The sequence below is a fragment of the Zea mays genome, chromosome 2 (assembly GCF_902167145.1).
Source record: "Zea mays cultivar B73 chromosome 2, Zm-B73-REFERENCE-NAM-5.0, whole genome shotgun sequence".
Lineage (NCBI taxonomy): Eukaryota > Viridiplantae > Streptophyta > Magnoliopsida > Poales > Poaceae > Zea > Zea mays.
The window spans coordinates 104,411,416-104,425,183 of record NC_050097.1 but is presented as its reverse complement, the minus strand read 5'-3'; the positions used below and the strand labels follow the sequence as shown (position 1 = coordinate 104,425,183).

Genomic DNA, 13,768 nt, shown 5'->3' with positions numbered 1-13,768 from the left:
AGCCCAAACCATCCCCGCTAAGCCGCGCGCCCGCGCCGCCTGACAGGCCGACCCCGCCTGTCAGCGGCAGCTCTCTCTCCTGCGCACCCTCCCTCTCTCGCTCGCTGCCCAGTGGGGCCGACCTGTGGGCGCCAGTTTCTTTGCCCGCACGCTCCTTCCCTCTCTCTGCCTCGCGGGCCTGGTTTGCTGGTTGCTGAGCCGTTGCCCCAAGCGCCCCTCTCTTCTCTCTCTGCGCGGTGGACCTTCCTTGTCAGTTCCGCCCTCCCCGCTCTCGCCGTGGACTGGCGTGTGCGCACTCGCGCACGTCGCCGGATTTCTCGGCCACGACGCCTGCCCACGCGCCTAGTTCCCTTCTTAGAGCGCCGCCAGTGCCCCACGCTCGCCCTGCGCTCGCCCCGCACCTCATTTCGCGCAGCTCCGCCCTCTCTCGTGCTCTGCCCACGCCGCCAGCCACCGCCGGAGACCCGCGCCTGCGTTCTCGACCATCCAACTCGCCGGGGACCGCGCCAGGCCTCCCCGAGTTCCGCCCCGAGGTGAGACTCCCGCCCCCGTGCTTGTTTCCTTTATTCGCGCCTGCTTTTAGCCAATTTGGCCTTGCCGGCGTGTGGCCGCGCCTGCTCGCCGCGCCCGCACGGTGTCCAGCCATCCCGACCTCGTCTAGTGCCCGGGCTTTGGCCTAGGGTGTTCCCCCACCTCTACTGGAACTAGCCCGAGCCCTATCACGGCCAATTGCCACCTCTGGCGGCCGGAATATCTCACCGGAGTTACTCCGGCCCGCCGAGACCTTCCCTCCGCCGTTCTCCCCTCTCTTCCCTCGGATTCGTGGCCTCTTCCCTGCCATTGAGTTCGTCGTGGCGTTCTCTCCCTCTCTGCCCAACTACGGTGACCCCGGAGCCACCCTAGCTCACGCCTGCCTCAACTCCGGCGACCTCACTGCCGCAGAGAGGAGCAGCGCCGCCCGCAGTCGTTCACCCCTCCTCGGTCTGTTCCCCTTCGTCCGATCCTGATCGCACGGCCCAGATCGCGGGATACCGCTTCGCGCACGCGTGCCCTGCGCCCTGGCCCGCCTGTCAGCGCCCAAGTCCCCTGGCACTGGGCCCGCTCGGCCAGTGCACCCTCCCCCTCTGCCGCTGACGCCTCGAGCCCGCTTGTCAATGCTCGCCCGCCCTCGCGCGCGCGCCCTCGGCCGCAGATCTAATCTCAGTCGTTCATTTTAGATCTGACGGTTGGAATCACCCGATACCCCTTCGCGTGGCTGTTTTATTAAAGAGACCCTCGGTTTGTTGGAAATAAACCCGCTGTCCCTAGTTTTCGCGCGCAGACCCCTGTAATCTTGCAGATTTAACCCTGGACTTTAAAATATTCACAGAATTAGACCTAATTTCTTATTTTGAATTCCCAAACTTGTTTATTTCATATCTTTTGCATATGAGCTCCAAATTTAGTGATTCAAATTGCAAAATGTTCATAGGATTATTGTATGTTTAAATAAAATGGTCTCATTTACTGTCTGCACATTCTAATTTTTATGGTTAAGTAGGAACTAATATAGGTATAGATTATTTATTTAATAAAATAAATAAAAGGAGAACCCTAGAGAATTAAGCATGTGTGATCTAGTGAAGATTAATAAGGTGTATTATATGAAATCATCTCTTTTCTAATTTTTAGGTCACAATAAAATAAATTGAACTATGTTATGTAATTGTGAGTAACACTTAGAGGAATAATAATCTATTTTCAAATGAAGTTAATTTATGTTATAGTTTATGTTATGCTTTGAACTCATTACCCTTATGTAGTATTGTGTCCTTTTAAGATGCATTCCTATGTTTGTACATGTTTGGTGTGTTGTTTATTTGTATTTTCCAAATGTATTGAATGCATGCTCGCTCTATTTAGACAACGAGCAGTCCGAGGTTCCTGAGTGTGTTGTTGGAGACCTCCCTGAGCAACAACCTGGTGAAGGCAAGTGACCTCTGACCTATTATGTCATACATACTTTATGATCCACTGTCCCGCATTACATTATCTAAACCTAAGGATTGACTAGTTTGTACTTACTTATCCTTGTTTACCTTTTGGGTTATCATGGTTAGCATTTTGCTATTGCCTTAACTTTAATCAATGAACATGATGTGAACATTTATGATACGATACTGTTATCCTGATTATGTTGATGATCTTATGATACTCTAGGGGCTAAGGCTTTTCTCTAAGTACCTCTCCGTAAGGACCTGTTCATGGAGTGACCACCCGGGATAACAGTGCAACCATGAGGGTGGAATGAAACACCCTTAGCTGATTAATTAGATGAACCTGGGGGTGTAGTTGGCTTTGCCAGAGGGCCGTCAATGGGAGCCGGGGCGTAGTGCTCACTCTGCCATGGTTGGGGTGCAGGGGTTCATTCGATTTGGTTTTGTTAGTCACCCACCTTGGGGAAGTGTACTGCGTTTGTACGACTGGCGAAACCTAACGAGCAGCTATGCACCAGGGGAGTCTTTGTAAATGCTACGTAGTGAAACCTTGCCGACTCACCTTGGTAGTGTTTGAGGGTAAAGTGTGCAACCTCTGCAGAGTGTTAGAAACTGGTATATCAGCCGAGCTCACGGTTAAGAGCAGCCTTGGGATCCTCTTTGATTAGAAGAACTTTGGATACTTTTATGATGATTCTAATTAGAAAAAGCCCTGACCACCTCCACCTAACCGCCAGACCAGGTCATCTATACATATGCACCACAGGGTCCATTTTACGCAAAAAAAATGAACCTGTGCCACACCCACGCTCGCTCCATGCTATGGTCAACCACGACCGAATCCCCCTGACCCCACCGCATGGCTCCAAGCCATCCCAGGTGCCCCAACCGCTCGAACCCTAATCCAAAGTCGCCGCCGCGTGCAGCCATCTCTGCCCCTCGCCGCGCCGTCTAGGTGCATCACCCATAGTCGCTCGGTACACCGTCGTCTCCGTCTCCTTCCCCGCGCACTTTCATCCAGCGCGCACCCGTAGCCGATATCCACGACGAATTTGTCCTCCCTCTCGCCAAATTGTTTGCCTACTACAGGATTTGGAGACAAGAGTGACCAAGAGAAGCACCTGCCCCTGCATGCACAAGAAATCGGAACCGATCGGCCAGGATGCGCCGACGAACCGCTTCAGGTATCGCCTCCTTACTCACTCCAGCGGCATCTAAAGACAGAGGTGGCATGCGCTGATAAGATCTGGCTGAGATTGTGGGCTAGTTCCATGCTAGCCTCACGTGGATCCCAATCCGCGGTGTCGGCGCTCAGGATGCTCTGCTTCTCGAAGGAAGAGGTTGACGCACTGGTGGAGCATATGAATGGCGATATGCGCGTCAGATTTGTTGGTGTTCCTGTGGCGCTGAACAAGGTGGGGAGTGTGGCTTACCTTTGGAATGTCCTGCACATGCACTCTTCCGTTGATGCCTATGTGACGACATGTGTTTAAACTTTTCTTAGTTTGCTGCTTTGATGGCTGCAAGGTACAAAATTACCTCTGCCAGGCCCTACTGGATCTCTAATGTGTGAATAATATTGTTCTTAGCTAATAAACACATGCCTTTTATTAACATAATATTTCTTCCTAAATTGCCGATTTTCTCGCCTCAGTTTGAAGTTGTTGAATGCTCTGTTTTCCTTTCTCCTTTTTAATTAGTTGGTTTCGGCAGAGGGGATAGAACATTTAAGAACACATGCCTTTTTACTTCATGTTATAATTTGTAGGCATGCATGTTCATTGACTGCATGAGACATATCAAGGTAATCCGTAAGTAGGAGTTGAATTGTTTGTTCTCTACCACTCATTAGTTTTATATATTTGCTGAGCATGTTGCAGAAATAATATGTCAAAAAGAGGCTTAAAATGGGTTTCATAATCTGTCTTGTAGCTGCATACTAGACTTATTTTGTGTTTCTAGTTGTATACTAGATAAAACAGGCAGATTTTTTGAATAAATCTTACCTTTAGCTGTGCTTGTAAATCTCGTATCTCCTTTGCAAATAAGCCGAAATCTTGGTACAAGACTAGGGTTGCTGCTGAACCATATTTTGTCTTGACATTCTATTTCTTCTGCATTATTTACTGTAGCATATGCATCAATTTTAATAATTTCAAATAACTATCACTTGTTATATATGATTTATGTTGCTGGCATCATCTATCCACAAACAATTGAAGCTTGTGTTCTAGCTGGAATAGCCTTCTTCGTTGCTCATCATGCATTATATAACATATTGTAATGGTTTGCATTATCATAATATTAGATATTTTCTTTTATCTTCTGTCTGAAATGCTAGCAACATAATGGTTTATTATATACTTGAGCAGCTACTATGCACTTTCATTTCCTCTGTATTTCCTGGTGTGGCATTTGGTACTTACTTTGCAATTTATAGCAGAAATGGAATTGAGGGTATCCATGGAGATGCATGTAGCTGAACTCAGTCAAGTTTCTATCCATTGTGTGTGTGTGCGCTTATTTGGGCATCGTGTCCTTCCTTTTAATGGGGTAAACAGGAAAACATTGGGCTTTAAATTTTTTGTATGCCTCGATTGTGGTACTAGAAATGTATAATAATTGTTCTAAAGAAATGCTAGAGGATAAAGAAGTAAGTTACTAAAGTTTTGGACTATATTCTTTCATTTTCATCTCACTTATCCTATTTCTTTCAGGAATCATAAAAGCATATGGAGGAACTATGTATAAGCTACAAAGAAGCATTTTTATAGCAGAAGCCAAGTGTTCTGATGATTTTGTTTTTTCAATTGTGTTTTCTGTTATTGGTTTAGCATGCACATATATTGAAATGATTTATGGCATCGCATCTGCTATCTTTGTTATATTTATGACATCGTTCTTGATTGATGTGTGCGATATGAATGATGGATCTTTTTAACATCCTGACCATTATTGTGTCGCTCATTATCGTATTTTGTATATCATTTATGGGTTCACGGATATGAAATGACAGGTTTCTTATTTTTGAGATATGAACTATGTGTTGCCTTTTGATTGTTATATAATAAATGGTCCTGTCGATGCGTTTTACGTTCAAAAACTTCTATGTGACATGCACGGAAACTAACGCTAAACATGCGCGATTTAAACTTTGTAATTCGTTACGAAACAGATCAAGGATTTATGCTAAAATTCACACCCATTTACGCTATTTTGGATCACATTTTACGCAAAAATCCGCCCGAGCCATAACCCGCGCACGTTCGGACGCGCGTGATTTTTACGGCGTAATTTTTGGGCCACATTCGACGTTATGAAACAAATTTACAATTACGCTAAAATTTGTACCAATTTACGTTGTTTTGGTTCACGTTTTACGCAAAAATTCGTCCGAGCCAGGACGCGTGTGATTTTTACGCCGTAATTTTTGGGTCTCATTCGTCGTTACGAAACAGATGTATGATTTACGCTAAAATTTATACTCATTTACGCTGTTTTGGTTCACGTTTTACGCAAAAATTCGCCCGATCCAGAACCCGCGCACGATCGGAAGCGCGATTTTTACGCCGTAATGTTTGGGCCCATTCGTCGTTATGCAACGGATCTACGATTTACGCTAAAATTCGTACTAATTTACGCTTGTTTGGTTCACGATTTACGCTAAAATCTGTCTAAGCCAGAACCGTGCACGATCGGATGCACGCCTACCTGCATGTAGGTATACCTGGCTGGGGCTTCCCGTACTAATGGAAGTCCTGGGCTTCCATTAGTTTGTCCATATATATATATATATATATATATATATATATATATATATATATATATATATATATATATATATATATATATATATATATATATATATATATATATATATCCTTCCACGTACTATAGATTATCCGAAGGCTCCTCAAAACCCTCCACACCTTGCTGACTGTTGACGTCTCTTAGTCACTAATAACACTATTGTCCTACTATATCACCTAATGATCCATCAGTTGGTGACCAGGTCTCCACACCGTATATATCCCAATGATGCGCACCAGCTAGTGTCATCGCCATTTTCAACCGCTGTATGGCCTTGTTCATGGTGATCATCAACTTGCCATCCTTAATTACTAACGTACACCGTATGGTCATTCCCTGACCCGCCACATATGAAATTGTAGTGGCATAAAATTGTACTGACTCAATTCTTCTTTATTAATCAACAGTCCCATATTGTCTATAAAATTGTAGTGGCATGGAGGTAGCTAGCTAGAGGTAAGAACACAGTTCCATAACACACACACACAAAAATTGTATGTAATTAATCCAGACAGCATGACGAGCTCTCAACTAATTTTAAAACCATTTGGCGTGAGTTACTAGTATACAACTATCTGCTTAGAAGCAGTCTAGTACAGTAGCGGTTCTGTTCGTCAACCATCAAACATTGCGTCTCCTGGTAATTAATAGTGGTATTGGGATGCTGCTTTCAGCTTTCTCAACACGACAGATCGAGACTGGGACCTGCGTTGTCAGACCACATGGTGGGGATGCAGTGTGTCGTCGACGCCGGGAGCCCGGGACATTATAGGGCGTTTGGTTTTTTAAGACTAGTCTCGCTATTTTAGTTCTTTTTAGTTTGTAAATTGCTAAGTTCATGTTTGAATGTATTAGAAATAATAGTTAGTACTAAAATTAACCAGCATTATTCAATCATTATAGCTAATAGTTCAACTATTATCTATTTTTAACAAATTATCTAATAGTTAGTTACTCATTTGTTAGCTAACTAATTCCATTAGCAATATTTTATCTAACTAACAATTAGCTCTAGTGCATTCAAACACACCTATAAACATAGAGACTAAAATATGATTTATATTAGTCAGTGTGTTTAATAATTTAAGGACTAAAACTAAAATAGAGTGGCTAAAAATAGCTTCCCTAAAAGTAATCATAAAAACAAATCGATATAGTAGATTGGTAGTACGACTGTGTGCATATAGCTTTATGTAATATAATGGGTAAATTTACTTTCAGGTGTCTATCCATTCTGCTTGTTTAGATCAGGTCAGCGTTATTGAAAGTTTTGTCAAAGTTCGTTTTTTTTTGCATTTAATAAGTTGGTATATAAGTGTTTTTTTTTGGATGATGTGGCAACGTTTCTAACAAGAGGAGCAGAAGTTTCACGAGGATGAAACTCTGTTTACACCATTAGCAACTCTCTACCGGTCATAAAATTTAGTTATTAGACTAAACTTTGGTGACTTCGTTTTGTTCCAGTGACTAAACCGGATTAAAGATCATTAATTGTTGTGAATAATGTCGGCGTTTCGAGACAGGGGGGTCCCTAAGCCGACGAGTGAGTGTGCTGCGTGCCCCAGCCCAGATGGGTCGAGCGCGTGGGCGAGCGCGAAGGGGGGAGAGGCGAGGCGGCCGGAGCCGAGCGTGAGAGAGGTGGAAGTCCCGCGGCCTTCGTGTTCGTCCCGCGCCCAGGTCGGGTGCGCTTGCAGTAGGGGGGTTACAAGCGTTCACGCGGGTGAGGGAAGCGAGCGGCCCCAAGAGAGCGCCTGTCCCGTCCCCGGTCCCGCGCGGCCAACCTTCTCTGAGAAGGCCCTGGTCCTTCCTTTTATAGTCGTAAGGAGAGGATCCAGGTGTACAATTGGGATGTAGCAGAGTGCTACGTGTCTAGCGGAGGGAGAGCTAGCGCCCTAGGTACATGCCAATGTGGCAGCCGGAGAGATCTGGGCACCCTGCTGGCGTGATGTCGTGGCTGTTGGAGGTGCGGCGGAGCCTGATGGAGGGACAGCTGTTGGAGCGGTCGAGTCCCTGCTGACGTTGTCCTGCTTCCGTAAGAGAGCTAGGGGCCGCCGTCGTCATAGAGCTTGTGGAGCGCCATCATTGCCTCTCTGGCGGAGCTGGCCGGATGAGACGCCGGTCTTGTTCTCCGTGACCCGAGTCGATTCGGGGTGGGATGATGATGGCGCCTCCTGTTGACGTGGCGGTCTGTGCCCTAGGCAGGGCGACGTGGGGTTTCCTCCGAAGCCGAGGTTGAGTCTGCCTTCTGTTGCCGTGGCCGAGCCCGAGCCAAGGGGTCGGGCGAGGCGGAAGTCGTTTGGCCGAGGCCAGGGCGGAGTCCGAGCCCTGGGGTCGGGCGAGGCGGAAGTCGTTCGGCCGAGGCCAGGGCGGAGTCCGAGCCCTGGGGTCGGGCGAGGCGGAGTTTCGTCGTCTTCCGGGTCTTAGCCCGAGTCCGAGCCCTGGGGTCGGGCGGAGCGGAATTTCGTCGTCTTCCGGGTCTTAGCCCGAGTCCGAGCCCTGGGGTCGGGCGGAGCGGAGTTCGCCGTCTTCCGGGTCTTAGCCCGAGTCCGAGCCCTGGGGTCGGGCGGAGCGGAGTTCGCCGTCTTCCGGGTCTTAGCCCGAGTCCGAGCCCTGGGGTCGGGCGGAGCGGAGTTCGCCGTCTTCCGGGCCCGAGTCCGAGCCCTGGGGTCGGGCGGAGCGGAGTTCGCCGTGGCGCCTTTGGCGAGGCCTGACTGCCTGTCAGACTTACTCTGTCGAGTGGCGCTGCAGTCGGAGTGGCGCAGGCGGCGCTGTCTTTCTGTCAGACTGGCTAGTGGAGCGGTGGAGTGACGGCGGTCACCTCGGCTCTGCCGGGGGCGCGTGTCAGGATAGAGGTGTCAGGCCACCTTCGCGTTAAATGCCCCTGCAATTTGGTCAGTCGGTGTGGTGATTTAGTCAAGGTTGCTTCTGAGCGAAGCCAAGGCCTTGGGCGAGCCGGTGATGTGTCCGCCATAAAAAGGGGGCCTCGGGCGAGACGGAAGTCTCCCGAGGTCGGCTGCCTTCGGCCGAGGCTAGGCTCGGGTGAAGCGTGATCGAGTCACTCGTGTGGACTGATCCCTGACTTAATCGTGCCCATCAGGCCTTTGCAGCTTTATGCTGATGGGGGTTACCAGCTGAGAATTAGGCGTCTTGAGGGTACCCCTAATTATGGTCCCCGACAGTAGCCCCCGAGCCTCGAAGGGAGTGTTAGCACTCGCTTGGAGGCTTTTGTCGCACTTTTTTGCAAGGGGACCAGCCTTTCTCGGTTGCATTTCGTTCCGGTGGGTGCGCGCGAGCGCACCCGCCGGGTGTAGCCCCCGAGGCCTCGGAGGAGTGGTTACACTCCTTCGAGGTCTTAATACTTCGGCTGGTCTGGTTGTTCCCTCATGCGAACTGGCCGTAGCCCGGGTGCACGGTCGGGGCCCAAGCTCTCGGGCTGGTATGTTGACGCTGTCAACGATTTGGCCGGAGCCGGTTTTTGCGAGAGCAGCCCCCGAGCCTCTGCACAGGGCGAGAGGACGATCAGGGACAGACTCGGCTTTTTACATACGCCCCTACGTCGCCTTTCCGCAAGGAGGAGGGGGGGAGTGCGCCATGTTACCCTCGATGGGCACCGAACATGGTGTCTCCGGTGAGCTGCAAGCGGGTAATCCGAGTGGACGTCCGTGCCCCGTTCGTTGGGGGTCGGCTAGGGGCCTAGAGGCACGCCCAAAAGTACCTGCGGGTGATTTGCCGGACCCGGTCCCCTGGCGACGGGGTCCGAGGGCTCGATGCCTCCCTCCGATGGGATTCCGTTACAAGATCGTTCCCGCTGGTCTCGGAAATGTCCTAGGGTACCTCGGGAGCGCAGCCCGAGCCTCGGTTATGTATCGAACGTACCCCTGGTCATCCCTCGCTCGGTGTCTGAGGTGACTGTGAACCCTTCGGGGGCCAGCCTTCGAACCCCTGATCAGTAATGGGCGCGGAGCCCGAGTAGCCTGAGGCGGCCATGAAGCCCTTCGGGGGGCTGGCCTTCGAACCCCTGACCAGTAGTGGGTGTCGGGCCCACGCGATCTGAGGCGACTGTTGAACCCCCGGGGGGCCAGCCTTCGAACCCCTGATCAGTAATGGGGGGCTCGGAGCCCGGTTCCTTCGCGGAGAAGGATCCCTTTCGGGGTATCCCCCTTTCCCGGTCCCTGTTGCAAGAGATAGAGAAAGAGGAAAATGGAAAAGGATACGAAATCGGACGACGTGGCGTACCTTTTCTGACGCGGTTATTACGGCGAAGGTGAAGCGTCGCGCGCTCCTCCTGCCAGAAGCGCCGTGTGTCCCGCCGCGGAGTTAATGCGACGGGGTGAGTGGTTGGCGGGGCGGCCGTTGCGCGCGTGCGATCCGTTCGAGGAACGGGTCACGGGTGCACCGTCTTCACGCCGTGAGAGGAGGCTCCCTTGCTGTCTCAGGATGGGACGTGAGCCTGGCTGACGACGTGACTGCTGCGCCCGCCCGCCTGCCACCGCTATTACTGCCGGCCCACTTTCGGTCGCTTTGACCGACGCGCCAGTCTGGCGCTGTTGGGTCGCCTCGAGTCGTGGCATAGGCTTCGCAACCGAAGAGGCGCGATGGTGGCACAAGTGGCGGTGCGGTCGCTTGCATGCAGCAACTGGCGCGCCGGTTGCTCGACGCGTGGGCCTGGGTTCCAAGCTGGCGTGTCAGGAGTCGGAGAAGCGCGTCCATCTGGCGCGGCTGCATGCCGCCTGCATGGCTGCCCGCCCCTTGTGCCTGTTGGTCTGGGCGAAAATGGGGGGTCGCCTGTAACCGCTGGACGGTCGTGCGCACCATGCGCGGCGGTTTGGCTTCTTCTGCCCTGAGCCGGCTTGCATGACATGCGGGACCCAGCCCCCGAGTCGCAGGGGAGGGCCTTGGAGCGTGTTGGAGAAGACTCGGCCCGCGGCGCTTGGGGGCGCACGTAGGGGGAGTTCCCTTTAAAAGGAGGGAGGCTCCCTTCGTAAGGCAACCATGTCTTCTTCCTCCCTTAAGCGTCGGGTCTTCCCGTCTTCCAAGCCCCCGGATGGGGGGTATCCGCCGCTTTTCTGCCTCCTCGTTGGAGGAACGCAACTCCATGGGAGTTGGTACCTCTCAGCCATCGTTCGGCTTCAAAGATTTTCATCAGGCAGCCTGGTTGCTCCCTCCCGCCGGTGGTCACCCAAGACGGTGACCTCCAGCTCCTGGATGAGGGGAGACAGACCAGGCTGCGATCCCGCCCTCAGCGTCGGGTGCGTTCGTCATCCTCGCTGGGGCGAGGGCCGAGGCGAGCCGGGGCTCTTCCTCGCATGCGGGTCGGCGAACCACCTCCTCTTCCAGCTTCTGGTGGTGGCAATCGTCCTCCCGCGCTGCGACGGAGTCGTCCTCCAGTCATGCCGGGGAAGGCGAACTGTTGCTGTCCAGCTAGGATGCAACATTCCGTCTTCCCCCTCGCATTCGGGGCGAGGACGGCAGCGAGGATCTACCGGAGCGCTTGGGGGCGGCCCGCTCTTTGGCTTTGATGGCTTGTTCGCATCCCTTGAGTGGGACCGCGAACAAGAGCCTTCCGGTGAGTGCGTTCACCTGGGGCCATGGCTGCCGCTGCAGAGGTCGTCGCCCCGCAGGCCCGAGGTCGCTCATACCCTCGGGGACGGAACCGGAGTCCCGTTTGTAATGGCACTTCGAATGCCAGTGAGTTCGTTCATTGTGGCTGTCGAGGCCTGAACGTGTATGTAATTTTGGCACGGAGCCGTGTTTTTTCCTTATTTTCGAGCACTAAGTCTCGCCTGTTTGATTATCCGAACCGCTTTACCAAGCATGAGTTGCCCCGTGTCAAGGTGACGAGTGAGGTATCCGTATCCCGGAGGCGTAGGAATCCCTCGGCCCGTTCGGCCTTGTTGCCTGGGGCTCCCCTAGCTTAGTTGAAGAGACCCCTCGGCCGCCCTTCGGTGGATCGAGGCCGGGGGTAGCGATATCAGTATGAACAGAGGCGGAGTTGGCTCGAGAATGGGGAACCTGGTTGGCCGGAGCCTAGCCGTGTCGTCCGTCGGTGGGGCCGACGCCAAAGTCGGTCAGTCGAGGCCTCGGATCGGGCTGGCGCCCTTGGAAGCCGGTTGACCGAGGCCCCAGGGGTAACCGGTTGAGCCGCCTGCTCGGGCCGGATTCCCGGAGGAGCCCCTGGACCATGGCGCCGCCCGAGGCTGGGTCAGGCTTTGCTGAAGACGTCGTCGATGCCGAGGGTGCTACAGCTCCCTTCGGCGTGAAGACCCGAGCCTGCAGGATCCGATCATCTTGTAGCGTGTGCTTCCTGCGGCCGCCGAGGCCAGAAGAAAACACCCTCGCTGCACTTGCGAAGCTGCGCCTTTTTTCCTCCTGTTTCGAGCATCTGGACTCTGTCGGTAACAGGGATGTTTGTGTGAGCGAGAGTCGCTTTTCGCGGAAGGGACGAGTGAGGTATCCGTATCCCAGAGGCGTGGGAATCCCTCGGCTCGGTCGGCCTTGCCGCTTACGCGTACTTTCACCCGTCCATGAGGCCCTGTCCCCGACTTAGTCGAGAAAGCTTGAAAGACTGCTTCGGCAGGAGAGCTTCCGAACGTGATGACTCGTTCGGTCCACGGAGTCGCTTTATCCGAGCGCAAGTTACTTATCGCAGAAGGGGACGAGTGAGGTATCCGTATCCCGGAGGCGTAGGAGTCCCTCGGCTCGGTCAGCCTTGGCTGCTTACGTGTACCTCGTCGTTTCCAGGATCCGCTTTCCGAAGTAGTCAAGAAGCACGAAAGAAATCCTGCTAAAAAGAGATCCTTTTTCGAGGAAAAATTCGACGCAGAGGGGGTCTCCCCCCTTTTAGCCCCCGAGGGAGGGTCGGGCTTTGCCGAGGCTAGGCCGACCCTTCCTTGACAACTAAACTTTGCGTAGGTGCGAGGTATATGAACAACTTGAAAATATCTTAAGGGTAGAAGCGACGTAGCTGTTTGATGTTCCAAGCGTTGTCGTAGATCTCGCCTTGATTGCTGGCCAGCTTGTATGTTCCGGGCTTCAGAACTTTGGCGATGACGAATGGCCCTTCCCAGGGGGGCGTGAGCTTGTGCCTCCCTCGGGCGTCTTGTCGCAGCCGAAGCACCAGGTCGCCCACCTGGAGTTCTCGGGACCGGACCCCTCGGGCGTGGTAGCGTCGCAGGGACTGTTGGTACCGCGCCGAGTGTAGTAAGGCCCTGTCCCGAGCTTCCTCCAACTGGTCCAGCGATTCCTCTCGGCTGGCTTGGTTGCTTTGTTCGGTGTAGGCCCTCGCCCTTGGGGAGCCGTATTCCAGGTCAGTGGGCAAGATAGCTTCAGCCCCGTAGACCAGGAAAAACGGCGTGAAGCCCGTGGCACGACTCGGCGTCGTCCTTAGGCTCCAGACCACCGAGGGGAGTTCCTTCATCCATCGCCTGCCGAACTTGTTGAGGTCGTTGTAGATCCGAGGCTTGAGCCCTTGTAGAATCATGCCGTTGACACGCTCTACCTGCCCATTCGACATGGGATGAGCCACGGCGGCCCAGTCCACCCGGATATGGTGATCTTCGCAAAAATCCAAGAATTTTTTGCCGGTGAACTGGGTGCCGTTGTCGGTGATGATGGAGTTCGGGACCCCGAAGCGATGGATGATGTTGGTGAAGAATGCCACCGCCTGCTCGGACCTGATGCTGTTCAGGGGTCGGACCTCGATCCACTTGGAGAATTTGTCGATGGCGACCAGCAGGTGCGTGTAGCCCCCGGGCGCCTTCTGCAAGGGACCGACGAGGTCCAGACCCCATACAGCGAAGGGCCAGGTGATGGGTATTGTCTGCAGAGCCTGAGCGGGCAGGTGTGTCCGCTTCGCATAGAATTGGCACCCTTCGCAGGTGCGGACAATTCTAGTGGCGTCAGCCACCGCCGTTGGCCAGTAGAAGCCTTGCCGGAAGGCATTTCCAACAAGGGCTCGGGGTGCTGCGTGGTGGCCGCAAGCC

General features: G+C 52.7%; 1 long non-coding RNA gene across 1 annotated transcript; it reads left to right on the top strand.

Moving 5' to 3' along the window:
- The first annotated feature begins 2,783 nt into the window (after window positions 1-2,783).
- Window positions 2,784-5,010, top strand: LOC118476337 (uncharacterized). The gene is made up of 2 exons (XR_004856292.1): window positions 2,784-3,391; window positions 4,694-5,010. It is a non-coding gene; the product is annotated as an uncharacterized lncRNA (long non-coding RNA).
- The last annotated feature ends 8,758 nt before the right edge of the window (window positions 5,011-13,768 follow it).